Genomic DNA, 24914 nt, shown 5'->3' with positions numbered 1-24914 from the left:
TGATACCTTTATTGAGAGCAGAGCCTATTTGGGGGATACTCAGAAGGGTCTGAACCCAATTCACTTGTAAACAATTGGTCCTACTGAGTGATGTGCTCTGTCAGTTACTGCTCTCCCCACAGGAGGAACCCCAGAGTCCTTGATTTTCCTCACCCCCTGCACCCACTTAGCAAACACCGTTCTTCCTCCTGCCTGCCGTCGTCCTTCCCACTCTGATAGGAGGGCCTGTTCCAGTCTGCCTGTCCTCTCACTGCTGGGTTACGGACGACACTCCTCAGTCCCCTGCCCTCCTCTATGTACACTGCTGCCAGTCATTTTCTTAAACTAGTTTGGGTGATGCCACTACCTTCTCCGCAAAACCTGTAGGGTCTCCTTGTGGTCCTTCAGGGGCCAGTCAGAACTCCTAAGCGTGGCCTTCAAGGCTGATGGTCCGAGCTCCGGCCACATGCCGCCTGCCAGCTGCATCTGGAACACACTTGGGTGCTCATGTTGACGACTTATGATTCCCTGAGCGCAGCCACGTTTTATACCAATTAACTTTGTTCAGGCTGGCTGCTCTCCTACCATATCAAAGCCCCGTTTGGCCTTTAAGCCTCTATTCCAATGTTATTTCTTTCATAAAATCTTCTCTGAACACTCTCTGAAGAACGGTCTCTCCTGCAATCCCACAGCATGTTGTTTGTTTCCTAATACACCACCTACACCTTTACTTTGATGCTCACACGTCTCTGCCAACCATGAGTGTACCCTCCCTGAGACAGAGGCCATGCGCATCCTTGGAACGCTTAGCTTTTCACAATGTACATTTTCAGTAAATGCAGGTGGAGCAGATTGTTGTAGGGACTGAAGAGGCAGCCACACTGATTTCAGACCTCTTTTTTTGCAATGTGCTTCCAATCTATATGTGAATAATTTAAAAATCAGATGGCCTTGTGAACCAGGGCAATCAGGGATCTGCTTAATCGAGGACGTTAGAGGAACACTGGAGCTCCGGGGGCTTTGCTCACCCAACCTGGGAAGGAGCCTCCTGGTCAGTAATATGAGTTATTTTATAACCAGTAAGCCAGAATCCTATAAGACCCAATGATTCCTTTCATAATAAATGCTTTAAAATGGTCACTTAATATCCTGAAATGTAATTCATAGAAAAGAATTCCCCTGTACACTTGCGATAACTAAAATATATCAATATAATGTTCTAATAAAAAATAAACCAGAAATAAGAATAAAGCAATTACATTAAAATAATGTGTATTTCAACATGTAAATATTTTGAGGCAGGTGCAAAATTGTCTCTACCAATGTCCACAATGCCTATACCAAGACTCAGCGGTTTAGGCACATTTTGGAAGGACAGAGAAATTGCCTTTCTAGGGATCCAGGAGACCTATCCCTGGCTTTGGGGGATGTACTCAAAAGAAACAAATGACAAATTCCTGAGCCAGTCTCAAAGGCAGAGTGTCCTTCTTTGTTATATAGTAGCCCCCTTATCCAGGACTCCATTGGATGCCTGAAACAGCAGATAGTGCTGAACTCTATATGCCTATGTTTTTTTCTTGTACACACACCCCTAACATAAAGCTTAATTTATAAATTAAGCACAGTAAGAAATTAACAACAATAACCAACAATAAAATGGGACAATTATAACAATACCAGAGGCCTTGTACATGAAATCTATGCACGGGCAGGGTCCCTAGGCCTGGCCGGTGGTTAGAGCCGATCGGGTGGGGCCTTCCTTCACCCCGGATGGCTGCTGACTGGGGCGTCCTTTATTCTGTGCCGCCCCCTGGTGGTCAGCGCATCAAATTCCCAGTCTCCTGGTCAAACTCCCAAGGGGACAATTTGCATATTAGCTTTTTATTATATAGGATAATGTAAAACAATTTATGTGACTGTGTTCTCTCTCTACCTCAAAATACCTTACAGTACTGTACTCACCTTTCACCTGCAGGAAGCTCTTTGGCTTCTTCCTGGCATATCCCAATTGCCAGCATCACTACTCTTGCCCATTGGGGCCATTAGCAGTAAAATGAGGGTGACTTGAACACAAGCCCTGCGATACTGAAAGTCGATCTGGTCATCAAAGCAGCTATGAAGTGAATGACAGGCAGGCAATGTATATGGTGTGATTCAGGGTGAGACTGAGTGGGGACCTCATGAGATTTCATTCATCACATTACTCAGAATGGGGCACAATTTAAAACTTATGAATTGTTTCTTTCTGGAATTTCCATTTAATACCTTGGTTGACCACAAGTAACTGAAATATGAAACTGTGGAAAGCAAAATCAAAGACAGTCAAAGGTAGATGGGGGCTGGGGGGGTGGGGGGGAGCAGATTGGGAGCTGACCACCGTTTGGATGGAGAGAATGGAGGTCTCCTGGAGTTGTGAAAACCAGAGAATGGGGGAGCAGCACATTGTGCTGGAAAGCGTGGCTCATTTGCCTTAAAGAACATGCTTTAACCTGCTTATCCTTCAAATCTGTGGTCTAGTCTGGTGTAAAGCAGTCCTGCACACAGTCCTCTCCCTGGAGGTTATAAAATCAAGAGGAGTCTTTAGCATCTATTTTTTTTAAATCTTTCTATTTCTTCAGGATCTTCATTTTCCCACATGAATTAATTGCCAAGAGGACAAATAGGAATAAAGTGTGGGCGAATACTATTACTGCACTGTTTGTAATAAAATAGATGACATGAAGTGAGTGCTTACCTTGTGCCAGGCTATTCCTGCCAGTTTTGAAGGTGAAGGTTAGACATTGGTGCTGCAACTGCAGGTAGGAGACCTCTGGGATGTTTTCCTTCTCTTGAGATTGGGCTGTTCCCGTATCAGCAGTAGGTTCCAAGTAAAGATAGAAATACAATTAAATTTTAGGGTCAAAACATCTGATTTAATAAGTCCTTTACATCATATAATTCAACGCTCTCATTTTATAAGTGGGGAAAAGAAGTAAGTTCCCCAAAAGTTAAGTGGCCCTCAAGATCTTTGGGCTTGCTATTGTCAGAGCCTGGCCTAGAACCCCACTGCTGCCAAATTATCTATGTAATCCTATATAATAAAAGGCTAATATGCAAATACGCTAATACGCAAATCAACTGGTCATTATGATGTGCACTGACCACCAGGAGGCAGAAGCTCAACACAGGAACTGCCCTCTGGTGGTCAGTGTGCTCCTACAGGGGGAGTGCTGCTCAGCCGGAAGCCCTGCAGCAGCGCTAAGGATGTCCGACTGCTGGCTTAGGCCTACTCCCCAGACTGTGAGAGGGTGCAGGCTGGGCTGAGGGACCACCCGGAGTGCACGAATTTCATGCACCGGGCCGCTAGTTCATGGATAATAACCTCCTGCACAATTGTGATAGAGCCAGAGCTCTTTTCCTGGGCCCTCACTGCCTCCCTCTACTGCAGCAGGCAGATGAGCTCCTGCAGAACTGGGCAGTACACACAGCCTCTGTAGCTACCCCCGCCCTCAACTGGGTTTTCTTCCTCCGTTCTCCTCCAGCACATTTCTTCTAGGAACCCGTAGACCAAGGATAAATATAAAAAGCCACGAGTCCTCATCTGAACTGGCCTCCAGATGCACATTTTTCTTCTCCCTACATTCCTATATTCTCTCCTTTCACTCAGTTCTCCAAGCAGGCAGGTTTGACTTGAGAGAGAGGGCATTGACCTCGTTTCCTACCTTAGGCTCTGCACTTTATTAGGCTATAATCATTGTTGTTTTAAGTATGCACTTATTCATGTGTACAAGGGTGATTCATCTGTACCTCCTAGGGCTACTGAAAGAATCGGATGTTAGTATGAAAGCACTCTGTGCACTGCAGGGCATTGGGCAGGTATAAGAGATCCATGTTCCCCTACTTCCAGTTTCATGGTCATGATCGCCGCCCTCTGGAACTTCCCTCAGTCACACGGTTTCTGGGTCATGTCTGGAAAGCTGCATTTCCTCTCTCTGTTGCTTTCCCACCTGCTAAGAAAATAAACCTGTAACACAGAATAGTGGGGACTGGAATATGGGATTTAGAGTACAGGACCAGGCCGAAAGGTCAGTAATTGGGATTTGGCTTCTTCTTATTATTTCCCTCATTTATTTTCTGATTTTTTCCTATCCATGTCTTAATACCCACAGCACTTCCATGACATATTCAGATGGGTTATTTTGTTTCCATCGTAATATTGCATCATCTTGAGGCACAACGTTGTTACTGAGCCACCCTGTGAGGTTACTTAGTGGCAAGGAATGAGGCAGAGGAAGAATCATGCTAAGATGTTGCTTTATCCATTCAATCTGTAGACTACAGCAGGCCTGATTGCAGAATGCAATTGTCACCTAATTTCCAACACTTTCTGTAACACGCTTAAGCAAAATGAGATGTACATGGAAAAGCTGAATATCTTGTTTGCTTCCTATGTATATTTTTATAAACCCCTACATAATAAAAAATAATTTTAAAAATAAAGTGGAGGAATTTTCACCTGAAACACTTCATCTTAAAACTGACATTCTTGACAATAGGCAAATGAGAAGGAAATTTGAAAGGGAAAATAAAGTAAAATAAAAATATCATTCAACATTGGTTTCTTTTCTTCTTCTAAATTAAATACTCTAGTGTTCCTGTTCCCCTTCTCTCGTTTAAATAGAGCAGTTAAGTCTTGCTTCTCAGATGAAAGGAAAAACAAAATTAAAAATCTAGAAGCATCACTAAATGTTCTAGTTTTAATTTTATGTTGATGTGTTTGTGGTGTCATTGTTTTAGTTTTATCTCCATAGGTTACAAGCATACATGAAAAAGAGAGCCTCCTCTTATATGGGAGACTATTTTTCAAGGCAATTTTTTCACATTGTCCAGGGATCACAAAAGTCTGAGGGGATGAAAATTCTCATTGTACTGAATTTGCAGGCCTTGAATTCCTTCCATGGACTACTATATATTATTATATTTCACCTGATATAATGTGCATAATGTACTCCTTTGAGTTCTTTGTGGATATAAGCATTATTCCCCAATCTAAAGAAAATCAGACTAGGTACAAATCCTACAAGAAAGCTGAAGGTAGAATATAGCTCATCCGTTTTTAAACACTAAAGTTTGCTCTTTCCCTCCTTAAACACCCCAGCTATGGGATAATCCCTAGCTGGTTCTCTTTAAGTGATTATAGATACTAAATGGCCACAATTACTTTGCCGCATATGAATGTGGTGTTTGATGAATGTAACTACAACAATCACAGAGCAACAGAATAAGGAGAAAATTGCAGTAAACTATCATTTCTAAAATTGCCACACTGAAGCAAAATTATAACATACACACAGACAAAAAATGCCCAGCAAACAAGATCTATTAGAGAGAAAGCTTTACTATCAATCACAAAAATAACTTGGTATTCTGCTTTGCATGACCCAAATTAATGATTGTGTTTAGTCCTTAGATACATGCAATTAATAAAAAACATTATAGAGGAGGTATACTAGATTATGAAAATTCACTCAAGTTAGAATCTGAATTTGAGGCTTCCAATTTGTTTTAAAAAATGAACTTGGGGAAACACTTTTTAAAAAAATACATACTTTATTGATTTTTTTTTTTTTTTGCAGAGAGGGATAGAGAGTTAGAAATATCAATGAGAGAGAAGCATCGACCAACTGCCTCCTGCACAGCCGCTACTAGGGATGTGCCCAGAACCAAGGTACATGCCCTTGGCCAGAATTGAACCTGGGACCCCTCATTCCCCAGACTGACGCTCTATCCAGTGAGCCAAACAGGCAGGGTAGGGAAACACTTTTAATTTATCTCTATTGCAGTTGTCAATAAGTCCTCTTACAAAGTGTGCACTTTTGCCCCACCCAGTGGCCACCTCATAAATAGGCACTGTTCCCATGAGGAAGAGAATTCCTCCCCCAGGTGGGTTTAGAATTAGAAACAAACATCAGGGCAGAAGCTGTCCCAGTGGCTGACATTCCTATGGGCTGCTGTCATTTCCATCAATGATTCTGCCATCTGCCTGAACTGTGGGGCAAGCTCCCCAGTGTGCCAGCAGCTTCAGGCCACCACCAGACGCTTCATCAGGCCAGGAGATCTACAAAGTCAGCTCTGCACCCATCCAAACCATCAGAGAGAAGAGGAAACACTTGTCTAGGGTAGGAACATTGGATGGGTGATAGGAAGAGGAAAGAAATAACGCTGCATAGTGAAAACAAGAGTCCAGATGAAGAGTGTTTACCCCACGCTAATTATATAAATTTGGACAGTGCATGTAACCCTTTTCCAGATCTTTAAAACATGGATGATTATACTTTCATTGCTTATACATTACTGTAGAGAGAGAAATAACACATTTTTAAAAATATATTTTTATTGATTTCAGAGAGGAAGGGAGAGGAAGAGAGAGATACAAACATCAATGATGAGAGAGAATCATTAATTGGCTGCTTCCTGCATGCCTCACAGGGGGGATTGAGCCCACAACGCTGGCATATGCCCTTGACTGGAATTGAACCCCAGGACCCTTCAGTCCGCAGGCTGACAGTCTATCCACTGAGCCAAACCAGCTTGGGCAAAATAACACATTTTCAGTATAATAAATGATCTGATCGGGATAAGGTAAGATTTCTATAAAATTGCAAGGCAAGATTTTTATATGTGTATTCTGCAGGCCATATATTATTTTTCTCTGTGTGTCTCTCACATGCATGCATGCACAAACTCAGAGACCTAATTTTACAAATACAAAACAAGAGGGAGAAAGTAATAAAACACATTGATAGAATCACCCTGTCAGGGGTTCAAGGGAGTGTCTTACTATAAGAACTCTAGCTGTGTGGCTAGAAAAGAGTGTTGTTGTTTTTTTGTTTTTCTTTTGTTTTTATTGTGAGAGGCATATTTTTATTGCTCCCATCACATTATCTCAATTTAGAAAATTATTTCTAAATAAATGGTTTTATAAAATATTATTTCAGGTTTCAAACACTAAGGTTCATATAAACCAATGCTACCTTTGAAACCACATTAGCAAACTTAAAAAAAGAAAAAGGAGAAACTTGCTTTTGAAGTGTCAGTAACAGCCGGCGGTCTGCAAGATGTCAGCTATGTAACAACACAACCTTCTCAGTGGCTCTGCTTCCAAATCCTCTCCGAATGTGGACACTTCTATTATTTCCAAATCTTACAAGATGTGATAGTCCCTTTCAAACAGAATTTCAAATATTTTTCTTCATCCAATCATTCGATTACTTATCCATGCTTTCTTTAAAGGGTGGTTCATTGTACTCTTAACTTACAGCTTGGTCGTAATGAGTAGATGGACACTACCCATGCCCCATAAGGTTTGGCAGTGTAATGAGTGAGAACAGATTGATTATGGTAAGGTGAGGACTTTACTATCAATCACAATAATAACTTGCTATTCTAAGGTAAGGTTTGGTGGGAAAATAGAAGAGAAATATTTGTCCTGAAATAGGTATATTTGTAGTCATTTCCTAACAATGGGTCAGTCATATTAAGTCCTGGAGAATGAGAGTAACTCTAGGTAGACTCTGTATCTGTCATCAGGGATGAGGTCTTTTTGAAAAGTTGTTTTCCAGATAGATCTGTGGTTGCAAAGTGTGGGTAAAAGCTACGCGGTCTGAGACTTTTCAGGGGTCAGGTAGCTCTTCTCTTTCTGACTATATATCCACGTGAGGTTGGGTTTCTTCCTATTCTTAAAACAACGTATCTTAATAAAGAGGAGGCAGAAGCAAATATGAGGATATCTTGTCTTTTACTAAGTAAGAAAGTGAATAGATTTACAAAACTGTAAAACTGACAATTTTAAAAAAAACATTATTTCAAACAAAGTATATAACATGATTTGGTCTTCACTGTTTTTAATTAGTTCATATTACATATTTTAAGAATTTATGCTTTAAATTAAAATATGGTAGTCTTACCGTTTGGCTAAGACAGGGGATAGAATGCTGGCCTGTGGACTGAAGGTTCCAGGGCTCAATTCTGGTCAAGGGCATGTACCTGGGTTGCAGGCTCGATCCTCGGCCCGTCAGGCACATGTGGGAGATAATGAATTGATCTGTCTCACATTGATGTTTCTCTCTCTGTGTCCTCCCCCTCCCTTCTACTCTCTCTAAAAATCAATGGAAAAATATCCTCGGGTGAGGATTAACAAAAAATAATAATAAAATGTGGTAACTATCAGTAGGTATAACTCATGTTAATGAAACTTCTTAAGGTTCTCTATAATTTTAAAATATGAAATGGTTCCTATCTTCAGGAGCTCATTATATAATAGGAATTATTTTAATCAGTTATGCAACTTTATATTCTTAATGCTTTTCAAAGTCACAATGCAGAAAAGCCAGACTTTGGCAGAAGATAATTTTTATTTTTGTTCCATTTGAAATATTACATTGAGAAAAATAAATTTGTTAATTACTTGTCAGTATATTTCTAGAAATCAAAGATTTCTAATGTTCTTATATCTAATTTCTCATTAGCAGGTTTGTTGTTGTTTGCTTATGTTATGTTTCCTTGGATCAAAGGATTTGTAAATTTTTTACTGGGGATATATATATATATATATATATATATATATATATATATTACTCAAAATTTGCTATTTTATCCATTTTAAGTGTACAATTGAGTAGCATTTTATATCATAAATTTGTGCAAATACCACCACTATCTATTTCTAAAACTCTATCAAAATCCAAACAGAAGTTTTGTAATTATCACACTCCCTATCCCACCCTCCCTCTAGCACTGGGTAATCTCTAAGTTACATTCTGTCTCTATGAGTTTGCCTAGATATAAATGGAATCATACAATACGTGTCCTTTTGAACCTGGCTTATTTCAGGTAGCATATTGTTTCAAGATTTATCCACGTTGTAGCATGTGTCAAAATTCACTCTTTTTAAGACTGTTTAATTCTGGAGTTATCAGCCTCTTTCTTCAGTCTCTCAGCCCCAGCCTATTTTGGCAGTCAGTTCCAGTCCACCTCAAGAAATTTTCCCAACAGTTTTATTATATCTCCGTATTGATATTTCTATTTGTTTATACATCATTTTCTTGACATTTTCCGTACCTTTCATTAGTTCTTTAAGCATCTTTTAAAAAGTTGTTTTAAAGTCTTTGTCTAGTACATCTGCCATCAGGTCTTTTTTTTTTTTTAGGGACAGTTTCTATTTCCCACCCCCCCCCCCCTTTAAATCGGCCACATTTTTTTTTCCTGTTTCTTTGTATGTCTTTTGTTGAATGCTAGATCTATGAACCTAAGAATGTGGTAACTCTGGATATCACATTTATCTCCTTCCTTAGGATTTGTTGGATTTTAAGGATTTTTTTGTTGGTATTTTTTTAATTGTGTTGGTTTGTTTGATTATTTTAGGCTACCTTGTGACAAGGATCAGCCTGAGGTCTTCTCTGATCTATGTGTGATCACTTTCTAATTTTCCCTGTATATATATAATTGTTTTTAAATGTTCAATTCTTTAATGTCTGTGTTTCAAAAGGGGGGAAGAAGCAAAAAAATGACAACACAACAACAAACAAACAACAACAACAAAGGGTGTCAACCCTTTAAATTCCCTGGATGTCACCTCAGTAGAAGGCAAAGGGGATTGCAACAATGGGGGAAGGTTAAAAAAAGAAAAGCCCATCTCTTTGTTTATACTTCTTTGATTAGAATCAGAGCACAGATCCACCATATTTTTAAGACTGAATCCTTTTTGTCTACCCTGGCTTATGTGAAATGTCTGTAAACTGATCCATAAACATGTGCACAGCTGCTTGTCAGGGTGCTAAGGGATTGGAGATGGGTAGCAGTAATGTGCTAATTGCAGAAATTGACTGACATGAACTGCAATGTTCCCTCCTAGCCTTCCCTAGAAATTGCAAGCCTTTAATAGACCCAAGATCTCCAAAATAGACACATCACAGAAATTCTGCCAATGCCACTAAGTTTTACCACTGCTTTCTACTTTGCCATCTTCCCAGAATCCTCCTCATGCATATATTTTTTAATTCTTACATCTTCTTGATGAGTTAACACTTTTAACAATACTTAATATCTTTTTTTTGTCTTTTATAACTTTCACAACCTATTTTATCTAGTGTTGGTAAATTCCCTAGTTCTCTTTTGGTTATTCTTTGCATATAATATGTTTTTCCATTCTTTCAGTTTTAAAACTATTTATGTCCTTGGATCAAAAAAATCCTCTTGTAGATAGCATATTTTTGAATCATTTTTTAAATCTCTTCTACCAATTCCTGCCTTTTGGTTGGAGAGTTTAACCCATTTCCATATTGATAAGAAAAGACTTTTGCTATTTTGCTATTTATTATCTGTATGTCGTAACGATATTTTTGTCATATTTCTCTGTTAATGCATTATTTTGTGTTTAATTGAATTTTTCTGGAACTCTTTTTATTCCTTTTTCATTTCCTTAGGTATGTATATTAACATTGTTTTATTGGTGATTTTTCAGGGAGATTACATTTAACATATTAAATTTATAACAGTTCAATTCAAATATATACCCACTAAATGTAGTGTACAAAATCCTTATAGTTTTTTTCCCTTTCCTCCTTTCCTGTTGTTGTTTACAAAATATCCTATATAATAAAAGGGTAATATGCAAATTGACCCTAAAGGTGGAACGACTGGTTGCTATGATGTGCACTGACCAACGGGGGCAGATGCTCAACACAGGAGCTGTCCCCTGGTGGTCAGTGCACTCCCACAGGGGGAGCTCTGCTCAGCCACAAGCCAGGCTGATGGCTGCGAGAGCAGCAGTGGTGGTGGGAGCCTCTCCCCCCCTCCTCGGCAACACTAAGGATGTCCAACTGACATCCCCCAAGCGTTCCCAGGCTGCCAGAGGGATGTCTGACTGCCATCTGAGGCCCAATCCCCTGGGGAGTGGGCCTAAGCTGGTAGGTGGACATCCCGAGGGGTTCCGGACTGGGAGAGGGCGCAGGCCAGGCTAAGGGACCCTGCCCCCCCAAGTGCATGAATTCTCATGCACCGGGCCTCTAGTATCTTTATATATTACTAGAGGCCCAGTGCACGAATTCGTGCATGGGTTGGGTCTCTCTAGGTGGCCTGCGGGGATTGGGCCAAAATCCACAGTCCAATGCTGCCTGCAGCTCCTACCTGCCACTCATACTCATCCCAGCCCCACTGTGCATGTTTCAGGCTGGCGCCCAATCAGTCCTGATCAGGAGAAGCTTATGCTTCTACAGCAGTGCTCGCCAGCCATGAGCCCCATATGTCTGGTACCCTCCAGAGGGGAGTGGCTTGCAGGACTGGGCTGAAATCCACTCTCCGACATCCCCTGAGGGATCCTGAATTGCGAGAAGGCACAGGCCAGGCCGAGGGACCCCACCGGTGCACGATTGGGCCAGGGAGGGACATGGGAGGGCTCCAGGGCGTGTCTGGCCCATCTCTCTCAGTCCCGATTGGCCGGGCCCCAGCAGCAAGCTAAACTACCAGTCAGAGCATCTTCCCCCTGGTGGTCAGTGCACATCATAGTGACTGGTCAACCAGTTGACTGTTTGGCCCCAGGTGGTCAGTGCACATCATAGTGAGTGGTTGAGCAGCCTTAGAATATCATTAGCATATTACGCTTTGATTGCTTGAACAGTCAACCGGTCACCAGATGACCGGACGCTTAGCATGTTAGGCTTTTATTATATAGGATGTGCTAAGTAACATAGATTAATTTATGCATTTATCTTTTAAGTCCTATAGAACATTTTTAAAAAATCTTCTTACTTTTATTGGAAAAGGTGTATCTTATAACTTCTGTAACCTAATTTTTTCAACATGTCTCTGTAATTTGAGGAGAATCAGCCATTCAGGATTTCTTACTGTGGACTAAATTTATGTTAATTGCCTTGTCATTTTTTTATACAATTAGGTCTTAAAACTGAATTGGTCATGAAGTGTTCTCTTCTCAGTTCTTTGTCTATTAAACATAATTTTACACCCACTTTCAATACCACCTTATTACACACAGACAAGTGAGTTGAATTATAAAGCACCATAGAAATCTAAATATTATCAAATAATTTTCCACTTAAGCAAAAAGTACCTTTATTTTTGCAATTTGTTAAATTGATAAAAATTAAAATGAGAATAGTGCTATTATGACACCACTGATAATTAAATCACTGATGTTGAGTGAAAGAATGTTTTATGCCTTAGTTTATCCATATACAAATTAGTTATTATGATGGATGACTACTGAAAAGGAAGATAGCACCATCTTCAGATTAAGATAATTATTTTATTCTAAAATTTTTTGATATATATACACACACACTTATTAACATTTTAATGAGCTTAAAATATTATTGTCTTACTAGAGGCCCAGTGCACAGGTAGGGTCCCTAGGCCTGGCCGGCGATCAGGGCTGATGGGGGTCTTTCGGCTGCTGGCCAGGGCCTCCCTACCCCAGCTGCCAGCTGCCTACCTGGGCCTTCCTTTATTCCATTCCTCCCCCTGGTGGTCAGCACATGTCATAACGAGAGATATAACTCCCAGTCTTCTGGTTGAACCCTGCAGGGACACTTTGCATATTAGCCTTTTATATATATAAATTGCCTGTCTTAAAATAAACTTACAAACCAAAAAAAGTTAAGTGACTACTAACACTTTACCACTCTTATTACATAAACACCTTCCTTTTTTTTTTTTTTTTTAACACTAAAGGCATATTCTAAAAGGCAGAAAAGGCAAAGATAATGTTTAAATCTGGTTGGTTCTCCTGAGTTCTGTGATCATAAAGCATTTTCCTCTTAAGTAGTGCCTTTATCTGCTAGCTTCTCCTTTACCAAGTCTGCAGTTTTTAATCTTAGAGTTACTCCTTTTAAGTTTGTCAATAAATGTAGGTTTAGTCACCAAAAGACATCTACTAAAATTCAACTTAATGAATAGAAATGAACATTGACCTATTTTTGGGGAGTATTTTTTCAATCTGATTTAACATTATTACATTCTACTAGTTTTTACTCTTTTATTAAAATAAATTAATGCATGCATTTAAATTTTATTTATTTATTCATTTATTTATATAAAATCATTGTTTTTCTTCACTACATTAAATCTTCCACAAATTTATTTTAACAATTTTCTATGTAGAAATTAGATTGTTTGATTTTCATTGTTACCAGTTATTCTATAATTATTAGCCTTATTATCACCCTTAGGCACAATTGTTCTACATTATATTATTGCAAGATGACATCCTAGAAATTTAACTACTGAGTTGAAAGCCCTAAACATCAGGGCATATTACAAAATAATTTTTCAAATATTACACCCACTTTTACACTTACTAGATGTGAAATAGAATGTCTATATCATTGAATCCCTTCAAGTCTTTAATATTCTTATTAAATAATGGCATTTCATCTTTTAAATGTTTATTTCTTTATTTTTAAACTAGAGGCCCAGTGCACGAATTTGTGCACCAGTGGGGTCTCTCGGCCTGGCCTGTGTGATTGGGTTGAAACCAGCTCTCTGACATTCTCTGAGGGGTCCCAGATTGCGAGAGGGCACAGACCAGGCTGAGGGACCCCACTAGCACATGATTGGGGCTGGGGAGGGATGCAGGAGGCTGGCCAGCTGGGGAGGGACCATGGGAGAGCTCCTGGGCACGTCTGGCCCATCTCACTCAGTCACGATCAGTGGGACCCCAGCAGCAAGCTACCTACTAGTCGGAGCACCTGCCCCCTAGTTGTCAGTGCACGTCATAGTGACTGGTCAACCAGTTGACTGCTCCCTGGTGGTCAGTGCACATCATATTGAGCAGTTGAGTGGCCTTAACATATCATTAGCATATTATGCTTTGATTGGTTGAATGGATGACTGGATGACCAGCCACTTAGCATATTAGGCTTTTATAATATACGATTGTGGTAAGGACACATAACAATAGGTTTACCCTCTGGAAACTTTTTAAGTGCATAGTGCATTACTGTTACACTAGAGGCCCTATGTGGTACAGCAAATCTCTAGAACTTATTCATAACTAAAACTATATACATGTTGAATAGCAACTCCAATATCCCCTACCCCTTGACAACCACCAATCAACTTTCTCTTTCTACATGTTCATCTTTTTTAGATTCCACATATGAGTGAGATTATACAGTACTGACTTTCTTTTTTTAAAATAATTCTTTATTGTTGAAAATATTATATATGTCCCCTTTTTCCCCCATTAACTCCCTAAGGTATCACCTCACACCAGTCAGAATGGCTACCATCAACAAATCAACAATTGACAAGTGCTGGCAAGGATTTGGAGAAAAGGGAACCCTAGTACACAGCTGGTGGGTGCAACCATAATGGAAAACAGTATGGAGATCCCTCAAAAAATTAAATATGGCACTGTCATTTGACCCAGTGACCTCACTTCTAGGAATGTATCCTAAGAAACCCAAAATACCAATCAGTAAGAATGTATGCACCCCTATGTTCATAACAGCACAATTTACAATAGCTAAAATCTGGAAATAGTCCAAGTGTCCATCAATAGATAAGTGGATAAAAAAGCTGTGGTACATTTATAACATGGAATACTATGCAGCAGTAAAAAAGAAGGATCTCTTACTCTTTGAGAGCGCACAGAGGGACCTTGAGAGTATCATGCTAAATGAAATAACTCAGTCAGAGAAATACAAGTCTCACATGATCTCTCTTATGTGGAATCTAAGTAACAAAATAAACTGATGAATGGCGTGGATCCAGAGACATGGAAGCATGGAACAGTACTTGTGTTTCTCTGACTTATTCCACTTAGCATAATACCCTCCAGTTTCATTCATGCTGTCACAAATGGCAGGATTTCCCTCTTGTTTAGGTTGAATAATATTTCACTATATATATACATTTTCTTTCTTTATTCATTGGTAAACAGACACGTAGGTTTTTGCCATGTCTTGGCTGTTGTGAACAATGTTACAATCACCATGGAACTACAGATAGCTCTTTTAAGTCCAGATTTCAATTCTTTGGATATATACTCAGAGAAGTGGGATGGCTGGATAAGAGGTAGTTCTATTTTTAATGTGTTAAGAAAATGCCATACAATTTTCCATATCAGCTGCATTATTTTGCACTCCTAACAATAGTATCCAAGGGTTCTCTTTTCTCCACCTCCTCACCAACACATATCTTTTGACTTTTTCATAATAGCCATGCTAACAGGTATGAGGTGAAATCTCATTTTAGTTTTGATGTGCATTTCCCTAATGATTAGTGATGCTAAGCATCTTTTCATATATTTGTTGGCTATTTGTATGTCTTCTTTGGAAAATATCTATTGAACTCCTTTGTCTATTTTTTTTAATAGGGTTGTTTTTTGTTTGTTTTTGCTATTGAGTTCTATAAGTCCCTTATATATTTTTTATGTTAATCCCTTACCAGATATATGATTTGCAAATATTTATTTTCTCACATTCTGTAGTTTGCCTTTTCACTCTCCAGGGTTTGTTTGTTTGTTTGTTTGTTTTTTCTGTGCAGAATTTTTAGTTTGATGCAACCCTATTTATCTAGTTTTGCCTCTGATGCTTGTGCTTTTAAAATGTCATATCTAAGCAATGTCATATCTAAGAAATCATTGCCAAGACCAATGTCAAGAAACTTCTCCCTTATGTTTTCTTATGGAAGTTTTATAGTTTTTATTATTATGTTTTTTTTTAATCTACTTTGTTTGTTTTTGTGTGTGGTATAAAATAATGGTCTGTATTCATTCTTTTGCAGGTTACTAGTATATCCAGTTTGTTCAACACCATTTGATGGAAAGACTATCATTTCACCATTTTGTGTACTTGGTACGCTTGTCAAAGATCAGTTGACTATATATGTGTGGGTTTATTTCTGGTCTCTCTTTTGTTGCATGGGTTCACTTTCTGTTTTTATGTTAGTAAATTTCAAAAGTGTATCTTCAAAATGCTTACCTAGCTTAAAGCACTCTAAACCCAACACTTTGGGGAGGACTTCTCCCATTTTTCATTAAGATAGACATAATGACTATGTACAATGTGGCAGATTATAAGGGAAATTTTTTTGAATTTTTTAAAGTTTCCTAGGTTTCAGAAGGAAGTAGTGCCAACTTAGTAAATTATTGATTTTCCCTCCTTTTATTTAGATATTTGTGGACTATTTGAAAAATCCATAAAACCAAGACAACTTTTATCAATTCCTTGGAATTAAGCAATTTTAACAATATACTTAAATAAAATGCCATAGCTTTTAATTGCTTAATTTACCTATTTTTAAAGCTATCTTCTTCTAGCATTCATTCATAAAACTATTTATTCTCATTAATGACTGTTTTCCTTTTAAAATATTTCATTTGAAGGGGTGTAAAATTTTTTAACTGATGTGTAACACCAGCCCAAAACAGAGAGGTGCTGGGAGGCAAATAGGAAGTGTTTAGATCAAGTTTATAATATTTACAGCAAATTTTTATAATGTAAGATGGTGATATTTATATCTTGAATAGCCTATAAAAAAATTTATCATTTGTCCTAACTCCATTTCTAAATACTTTGTTCCAATTTGAGATCATATTATATTCAGCTAAAATAATAATAAATTTCAATAATTTACATCAAATGACATGTATATAAATATTATTAGTAGTACTGTCTTATTTCTATATCAAGTATACTGTAACCACAGAGAACTGAATATATACTTTTAAACCATTTCCTCAAATAAATATTCAATATATACATAATAATTAGAATTTCAAAAACTTGGCTTTCAAAATATTCTCAACATGTCATCAAAACTGTAATTTATATTTTAAGCAATTTCTACATATTGATGTTCATTTACAATGCCCAAAATAATGTAATTCATCAAAAACTTCTGTGAAAACATTCTGAATATATCATTATTAATATCTAAATATGTAACATTTTTATTAAAATAAAGAACCAACAACAAAAACAAAATTTACACATTAAAAAGTAAACTCTTTAATGGGTTTAGTCAGCTTAAACAACTAATTCTACAGTCAAACCTAAAATATCTAGTTAAGTCAGTAGAAAAAAAATTATATGAGAAGAGAGTCAGATAGTGAGTTTGAGTTAACAATTGTTTAACTGAGTTTCAGCCACAACAGAGGAATTACTGTGGAAAGTCAAAATGTCTCAGATTCCTTATTGTTGACATGGACACAATGGATTCATTAAATTCTCCAGGCAGCTCTGTTGAGCCTGAAATATGCATTACTCAGACACTGCCTCCAGTGTCCTTCAAGGATTCTCTCCATTTGAAAGCCACAACTTTTTGAGATGACATAATCATATGCCAACAATTATTGTTCTAAATAGAAAAGAATTTACCAAAATAAGTGCATTTGCTAAGTGAATTAATTCAATTAAACAAATAACTAAATACATATTAAGACACACACACAAAAACTAAAAATGAGTGTTTAAAAAATGAAGTGGTAACATATTAAAAGAAAATCATCACCAAAGAACATATCTATTTTAATATTAATAAAATAGTTGTACTGAACATCTTAGTGTTTGCAGAGAAATCACACATCTTGTGATGAATGATATAAGTGTAAAGATTTTTTTTAGGACATGCACAATTTTCACACCAAGTGAAAATTGACTGTAGTAGAAACAAGAGCTGCTGTCACCTAGACATGAGCGAGCATGAGTGTGTGAGGTTCCCCTTAGTAGCTAATCTCTCTTTTGCATTATTTCTTAATTAATAAATGGCTAAATCTATCACCTCCTCAAATATTGGCCCAGAAGACACTTTCTCAATTAGGCCAACCCTGACAACCCATTTAATTACAAATCTCTACCTAGGACTACTCACATTTCTTACATTTTACTTTAATTAATTAATTAATAATTAATAATTAATAATTAATTAATTTTATTGATTTCAGAGAAACAGAAACATTAATGATGAGAGAGAATCATTGATCAACTGCCTCCTGCACGCCCCACACTGGGGGTTGAGCCCACAGCCCAGGTATGTGCCCTGGCCAAAAATCGAACCGTGACCTCCTGGCTCATAGGTCAAGGATCAACCAGGAGCCATGCTTGCTGTGCTGTTTCATTTTTTTTGATAGTCTTTCTCACTTTCTCACATACTATATATTTATTATAAGAACAGAATATCAACTCTAAAAGGACAAGTTAATAAACATGATTTGGTAAGATTATGAAAAAATGAAACAAAAGTAAAACAAACAAACTAAAATTCCTCCTGTTGTTTATAGAAGCTGCTCTTCATGAACTCTCAGTAGGATAGACACCTGCACATGCAGTGGGCTACCTCTAAGTCACAGCTATATTGTACACTCATAGCATTATACACGGGTTTTTCACTTATTTGAATTCCAGAGAGACATTTGAAAGTCATGGCAGGAGATGAGACTTTTTCAATGAGGGGTCTTCCATGGACATTTTAGAAATTCTAAAAGGTGTCTTTCCCATTGCCTGTTACAGCTTAGACAGAAAAAATAACTTTTCCTCTTTGACAGAATGAAATAACTTCTAACAATGCATGTAATTTTTAAGTTTATTGATAAAAATTGAAATGTATTCTCATCTGATGGGCATATTTGTTTTGTAAAGCAAGATCTGGAACTGAAAGGAAGGGAGAGATTGGAATGTGTTTGAAGATAGTTTAGTAGATATAACCCAACCACTCCGCTGTGGGGAAGAAGCAAGAGTATGAAAATAAATGTATACATACATATAAGGTTACATATATATTACATATATGATGTATAACAGATATAGGGCTTGCATGATATAGATATAGGATATAAATAATTTATTTTCATGCTCTTTATGTGTCTGTGTGTATAACCAAATGCCTATTAGTGTAGGAACGAGGCCATAATCTTTGCAATTGCATAGTCATTTCTTTTACCATGACTCAGCAGACCTAGTGTGGGCTTAGAGAATGCAAATGCTGAGTTTATCCAACTTTGAACTCATTCCAATTGGCTACAACCAGTGAGAAAGAAAAGCTGATGTTATTCACATAGTAGGGCAAAAAGGAGACCTTGGGGTATGTGCTAAATAGGAAATAATATAGTTAAAAAGGATTGGAGCAAGCAGGAAGAGGGATTTGGGGTTTGGAGGTTGAAAATCAGGAGTAAAGGCAATACGCAGATCTGGATCACGTACTGGTAGAGAATATTTGATTTTATGATTTCAGAGAACTGAATAATCTTTGTAGGCAAAATCTTTCTCTGAATATTAAAACTACTTCATTCCTTATTTACTGTCCTTTATTTATTGATTGATTTTGGTAAAGCTTGTGTGGATTTTTTATTCTGTTTTCTTATCTTGGAATGAAGAGTCAATATCAGATTCAGTGTTTAAGAAAAAATATGTTATGGTTTACCCTGCGTTTTCTCCCTGTCGGGTGGGTACACTTCTCAGATAGCATCAGAGGAGAGTTGCTGGGCTGATGCCTTATGTTTTCATATTCAAGCAGCAATTTGGCAGAGTTTTCCATGGCTCAAGCCAATGTAGTAAGGCAGACCATTTCAGCATTAGTCAATTGAGCACTTGTTTGTTTTCCAAACAGAAAGCTCACACACCAGCCTGTTCAGTACAGAGGACAAAAGCAAGCAAACCTTGGCTTCTTGGTTTACATACATTAGATTGATGATACAGTTCCTAGACCCATTTCCTGGGCTAGGAAGTATTTGTTTATGCATTATAATTTTACTTGACGGAGGTACGATGATTTCAAAAAACTGACATCTTTTTCTGTCGCTATTTTACAAGGACTCAGAAAAACAACCTTTAATCCCCGGCAGATACAGCTGTGACACACCTATTGATCGTGCCCACAAAATTTAACATGTTGGGGCAACACCTGACAGGATAGTGTCTCTGTCTTCATTCTTTCTCTTAAAATCTTACATTTTGCATAATGAGAGGTACTTGAGATAGGTTAGGAACAGGAAAGCAAGTGTATTATGATCCCGTGAAAATCTTATATCTGTGCAGTAGGAGGGCAGCTTCCGAGTTTTCTGTTAGCGGGAATCCTGGTCTCTTACCAGGGGGAAGTTGTGGCACGGGACCAAATCATATTCATACCATCTGCTCCAATTGCCAGAGCTCCTGTCAGCTGCCAATTGTGATTCTCAGTTCAGCCCCCTAGGTCTTGTACTTCCTTTCAGATTACTAGTATTGCAATGTTTTGTAGTTTTCAGTGTTCTGGTGAAAGCTGGTGTTTCTGAGACATTGTAGGTTTTTTTAAGAAAAGTTGGTAGAAGCTTTACATGAAAATGTACAGGTATAAATATATCATTTAAAACATTATGTTTACTTTTGGGTTGCTTTTCTTGTTTTACTGTGCACATTATCAATTTGTATAAAAATACCTGTTTTCTTTCTAACTTAGTTTTCTTCTAGAGCCTTTTTGTTTGTTTATTGTAATGTTTAAAATTGAGGAGTTATATAATCTTGGCTAAAATTGTATTCCCTTATTTACTGGTTGTGTACCCTTGAGCATCTTAAACTTTGAAAAATCCATCTACTGGAGATTATAAAATCAAATAGTTCCTGAACTTTACCAATTCCCCTAGTTAAATTTCAATTTTCAAATTCCTTGACCTATCTGAAATATGTGATAGAATATGGAGTTTGTTTTTCTGAGTTTTGCCTCCATTATAACATGCCATCCTGAGAGTTCATTCTGCATATGGTTTATTGTATTGTCTTTATTCTGCCTGTACTTTAAATATCACTGTTTCCCCAAGGTTCTCTGCTATTTCTCTCACCCTCTACCTGCACTCCCTGGGTAATCTTAATTGCTTTTATGGATTGAAATTACAACGATTTCCAAATCCATATCTTGACTTGAGGCCCTCATTAGCATCACAACCTGAATATGTTCCAAACTGAACTTACCTAACCCCAAAGAGTCTACTCTTCCTCCGACCTTATTTTTTTTTAAATAATCTTTATTGATTTCAGAGAGGAAGGGAGAAGGAGAGAGAGATAGAAACATCAATGATGATAGAGAATCATTGATTGGCTGCCTCCTGTATGCCCCTACTGGGGATCAAGCCCGCAACCCAGGCATGTGCCCTTGATCGGAATTGAACCTGGGACCCTTCAGTCCGTAGGCTGATGCTCTATCCACTGAGCCAAGTCTGCTTGGGCCTGACTTTATTTTTGAGAGGTTATTGTCAATGAACCAGGCTCTAACAACCTGAGAGTCATTGTTAACCACTTTCTTCCCCATTACCACAAGTACAATCATTAACACATTCTAGTTTCATCTCTAAAACATTATTCGATCCTTTCTCTGTGTTTTTATTTCGAGGAACTTCTTACTTCTCAGCTGGACTATTGTAATAATGTACTCTCTGGTCTCCAACCCTCCACAGGTAACCTCACATGATTCTTTCTCCACATGGCTAAGATTCTGAAAACATAGTGTAGTCATAGTCACATTACTGCATTGATTAAACCCTGTAAAAATGTCTCCTCCTCAAGTAAGAATAGCTTTTGGGCAGTCTTCTAGAACCTACACATGAAAGATAGGAGATAATTACATGATTAAAAGAAAGTTGTTGTTGAGAGAAAGTATTGTTTTATTTCTGTTTGGTGGGGTCCATATAATGTTGAATAATTTCTAGTGAAAAAAACTAAAACAGTGATAAAATGAAAGAAAAATCTCCCCAAATATGAAGATTATGTTTATAAAACATAATTCAATGAATATTACTTCAAGGTAAAAACAAATAGAAGTTATTCTGAGAAGCAATTGTAAAATGCTAAAAGTAATTCTTGACATAAAATAAAGTAATTAATGACACAGAATCACTTAATATATTCAGGGAGAACAATATACAATGAAATTATGAGAGACTATTTTGAAATAGGAAGTTTTGTCAACTCTAGAAGAATGTGATTTTTTTCACTTCAGAGCATTAGTAAATAACCATACCTACCTCAACATATATGTGGTGAAAATACACAGGAACATTGTGATGGGGAATAATGGCCCTACATAATATCCGCATCCTTATTCCTGGAATCTATGAACATGCTGTGCTACATGGTCAAAGCAAATTAAAGTTGTGGTTCATCAGAGTTAATAACCAGCTGATCTTAAGATTGGTAGATTACACCGAGTTACCCAATGTAATAGTACTGGCCCTGAGAAGTGGGAGAGGAAGGCAGGAGGATTGGTGAGAGAAGCTGATGGAAGACTCAGGAGAGATGAGCATGAGAAGGACTAGACCAGTGATGGCAAACCTACGACACGCGTGTCAGAGGTGACACGCGAACTCATTTTTTTGGTTGATTTTTCTTTGTTAAATGGCATTTAAATATATAAAATAAATATCAAAATTATAAGTCTTTGTTTTACTATGGTTGCAAATATCAAAAAATTTCTATATGTGACACGGCACCAGAGTTACGTTAGGGTTTTTCAAAATGCTGACACTCCGAGCTCAAAAGGTTCGCCATCACTGAGCTAGGCTCTGTTGTTGCCTTTGAAGTGAAGAGAGCCATGAGCCAAGGAATGAGGGTGGCTTCTGGAAGCTGAGAAATGACTTCATTCACTGTGAAAATGGGGACCTCATTGCAACAACTGGAATGAACAAAAAATTAGATCCTAACTTAGAGCTTCCATAAAGGATCTAGCTACCATATTTAATTCAGCCCCGTGAGACTCGTGTCAAACTTAGGGTCTACAGAGATGTAGTATTATTCTACCCTAAGTTTACTACATTGAAATTGTCCATTTATCTATGTTGCCTAAGATTAGGGATATGGCATACTTATGGTTACATCACTATACAGAACACAATGGCCAGCACACCACTGTAGGGTTCACCAAATATTCATTGACAGAAAATATGAATGAATAATTGAAATAATTGAATAATTGAATTAATCTCATATATAATAAAATGGTAATATGTGAATTGTCCTCTTGACCGGAAGTTCGACTGGAGTTCAACCAGGGGGCGGGGCTGGCCCGCCAACCACCCTTGGCCCCTCCCCCCAGCCAGCCAGGCCCAAGGCAGGCCGGCTGGACTCCACCCATGTACAAATTCGTGTACCGGACCTCCAGTATCCATATGTAGAGAATACCATAAAGTTAATTTTTCTCTTCTTTGTTTCATAAATTTACTAGAACAGATTTATTACCTTCCTTTGCCTTTTTAAAAATTGGCTATTTATTTGTAAATTGCTCCCCCCCCCCAAAAAAAAAAATAGAAGGCCTTATTGATAAAGGAAAATAATTATGATGAACCATAGAGAAAAAGGTGATTTGTTATCATTGTTGGTACTCTGTAATGAATTATTTGCCCACCAAATTTCAACTGGATGCTTGTTTCCAGAGTTTGACTTGTCCTGATAGGTGAATCAGTGATCCCTTTCAGAGAAAAAATATATATAGCCTAGGCATAGACTTTATTTTTAGGAATATAGTGAATACTTTATTTTTAAATTTTAAAGATAATTTCCTGCTATACCTAGACTATATATCGCTTTTTCTTGGGCAGGGCTCACTAATTCACCTATTGAAACAAATCAAATTCTGGTAGCAAGTGCTCCTCATACATGATCACCAAATATACACATATATATTTCCACTGAATATGAAGGGAGTTATATAATAAATGTGATCTCAAGTTAGCTATAACTTCATGAGGCTTGGGCCCAAAAAAGCATCAACTCCACTTTTTTTATTACTTCCTCAAGAAAAAACAACATTATAAACTTTGAAAAAAATCAACATTTATGTGAAGTCTGAATCAATTTCCAACATGAATATTTTTATAATGCAAATGTCAAACTCCACATTAAAGACAAAGAAGGAAATATTGCTGCTTTGTCAAAGTCATCCATCTCTTCCTCACCTATGTCCTCAAATGGTAGCAGTTTTGTCCCCAACAATGGAGACAGTGCATCCTAGATGCAATCTCCATGATTTTACCCACTATTGAAATGCTTCCTAATTTGGTTTTAAAAAGAGAAGAGGTAGCTTACTCTATTTGAATAATCCATAGTTTATTTTAGCAATGAGATGATTAAGTAAAAGCCCAACTGAATTTCAGTTATAGAAGAAAGTCATTTTTTCTATGCAGTTACATAAAAGCTGACAGCATATAATAGTAGTTTAATAATAATAATCTTGATAACTCATTATGTTTTTACTAGAGGCCCAGTGCACAAATTTGTTCATGGATAGGGTCGGTAGGTCTGGCTGGTGATCAGCCTTCCAGCTGCTGGCCAGGGCCTTCCTTCATTCTGTGCCGCCCTCTGGTGGTCAACACATGTCATAGTGAGTAATCCAACTCCTGATCTCCAGGTCAAACTCCCAAGGGGACACTTTGCATATTAGCCTTTTATATATATAGATAACAACTCTCTTTCTTTTCGTTAGACATACAAGTAGATTTGTTAATCTATGCCAGATTAAAAAGCAAAACAGATCAACTTTTCTTTCCAAGAAGATTAATAAATTTGGCCTTGCTCATTTTGTAATTAAAAGAGAAAATAGCATGTAACACTAATCACATAAAAACAAATGCTTCTCTGATTTGATTATATATAAACATAATTCATCCCTCAATTTTGTGTAAGGATATTGACCAGCAATTTTACTTCTCTTTGTTGACTGAGGCAGAGATACTGAGTAAGAAGGATTAGATTTTCTATTCCTATAGGAATTTATTTCTATAAACAAATCAAACTCAATAATGATCTAGTGCTATATAAAAGGATCAATGAGTACTCTTTCTTTTATAAATCTATTATTCAACTTCTGATCAAATGGTTGCCCAAGTATTCCTCATTTATCAAAATTAATCAGTTCCTGAAGATCAACTGGATAATGAATTTTTAGACAGTGGGCATCTATATGCCACTCATTTAAAT

This window comes from Myotis nattereri (genome assembly GCF_964212035.1).
Source record: "Myotis nattereri genome assembly, chromosome: 8".
In the NCBI taxonomy this organism is placed as follows: domain Eukaryota; kingdom Metazoa; phylum Chordata; class Mammalia; order Chiroptera; family Vespertilionidae; genus Myotis; species Myotis nattereri.
The sequence above is the reverse complement of the archived record's forward strand: the minus strand, read 5'-3'. Positions refer to the sequence as shown.